At 37.2% G+C, this 1833-nt stretch overlaps 1 non-coding gene across 1 annotated transcript; it reads right to left on the reverse strand.

Moving 5' to 3' along the window:
- Positions 1–1337: 1337 nt before the first annotated feature.
- On the reverse strand, positions 1338–1471 carry LOC131751716 (small nucleolar RNA SNORA61). Its single transcript, XR_009334281.1, has one exon. It is a non-coding gene; the product is annotated as a small nucleolar RNA SNORA61 (small nucleolar RNA).
- Between the last annotated feature and the right edge of the window lie 362 nt (positions 1472–1833).

The raw sequence follows: 1833 nt of genomic DNA on the forward strand, positions 1-1833 counted from the left end.
CACTGAGAGGCCCGCATACCCCCCCCCAAAAAAAAAAAAGAAAGAAAGAAAAAAAGAAACAGAAGATTTAAAGAACCAAGTAAAAAATTCTAGAACTGAAAAATGTAATTACCAAAATTAAAAACTCACTAGATGGGCTCAAAAGCAGAATGGAGCCAACAGAGGGGGGAATGTCAGAGAACTTGAATAAACAACAGTAGAAATTATCCAATCTGAATGAGAAAAAAGAGCATCAAAAGTGAACAATGACTCCAGAACCTGTGGGACTATAACAAAAGAGCTAACGTTCACATCATGGGATCCCAGGAGGGAAAATAAAAGAGTGTGGGCCTGGAAAGTATCTGAAGAAATAATGACTGAAAATATTCCAATTTTGGCAAAACAACCTCAAAGGGTAATATGGGAAAACTATAAAGAACTCTACTCACATAAATTTGGCAACTTAGATGAAATGTACCAATTCCTCAAAAAGCTACCCAATATGAAATATTGGGTATGAAATGAAATAGAATATGAGCCCTAGTCCAGGAAGCCTGTGCACCGCAATGAAGAGTAGCCCCTGAACGCTGCAACTAGAGAAAGCCCGTGCGCAGCAACGAAGACCCAACGCAGCCGAAAATACATAAATAAATAAATAAATCAGCAAAAATTACTATAGCTTTACGCTTGGTCTTAGAATACTCCTGTGAAGACAACAGACAATGTTGATTAACTAAAGAAAGGCAAAGTATGAAAACAATATATACAGAATCCAAAGACATGCAAAACTATTCAATACATTTTTCTGTGGGATACAATTTGAGTCAAATTATAAAGAAAAGCAAGTAATTGACAAACATAAAATTCAAGACAGTGATGAGGGGAGCTGTGATGATCGGGATCATACAAAGTGTCATTAAAAAAAAGATGGATTTCTATTTCTTTTTTTCTTTTTTACATCCAAGAGTCTTTTATTGGTTCACTTATATGCCAGGTACCAACATTAACAACAACAACAACAAAAAAACCCCACAAAGGTCAAGGTTTCCACATAAAAGAGCTTGTGTCTTCCCATAAAGTTTCCCTCCCAACTCTGTAGATCCACAATCACAGATGAATGCAGCTTTACTGGTCACAGATCTTACGAAAAAGGAACACTCTCAATCAAGAGGCAAGAAAGCCACTGATAAATCCCTCCCAAATACAGAAATACCAGTCAGCAAAAAAATAATAATAATAAAGAAATACCAGTCACCAATCACTGAACCAACTGCCCAAGCTTCACATACAGCCTCCCTTTAAGCCTAAGATTATGCCATTTTACAGGGGAGGAGGAAACAAGTTCTAAGAGAATTACACCTTGTTTGAAACTAGCCCACATGCTACATAACAGACTACAAGCACTGTGAGGACAGCTTCATTCCTACTATTCCTCCCTTATGACCACTAAGAGCAGTGTTCAGATCTAATGGGAAAGGGGACCGGGTAGAGTACTACTTCTTAAGATTAGTGGTGGATACACAGATCCCGGATTGAGTAGTATTCTTTACACCTTCGAGATTTGTTTTACAATATATCTCGTATATGTCATATTTTTAAAGTGGGAAAATATAACTACAATCAAATCTTTATAATAAAAAAAAATATGAGAGCGTGAGACAAAGCCCTGGACCCACTCCCACAACCTGCTGAATTCAGGCTCATTCCAAGATGAGTTGTCAAAAAGGAACCAGTGCAAAACGTAGTCAAGGGTATGACTAGAAAAAGAGAATACACATGCTGCAGCAAAGTGTGACCAGAAGGCAAAGTAAATCCATCAGGAAATATTTCAGATTGAAGTTTTCAAATTTAGTG

This window comes from Kogia breviceps, chromosome 2 (genome assembly GCF_026419965.1).
Source record: "Kogia breviceps isolate mKogBre1 chromosome 2, mKogBre1 haplotype 1, whole genome shotgun sequence".
Lineage (NCBI taxonomy): Eukaryota > Metazoa > Chordata > Mammalia > Artiodactyla > Physeteridae > Kogia > Kogia breviceps.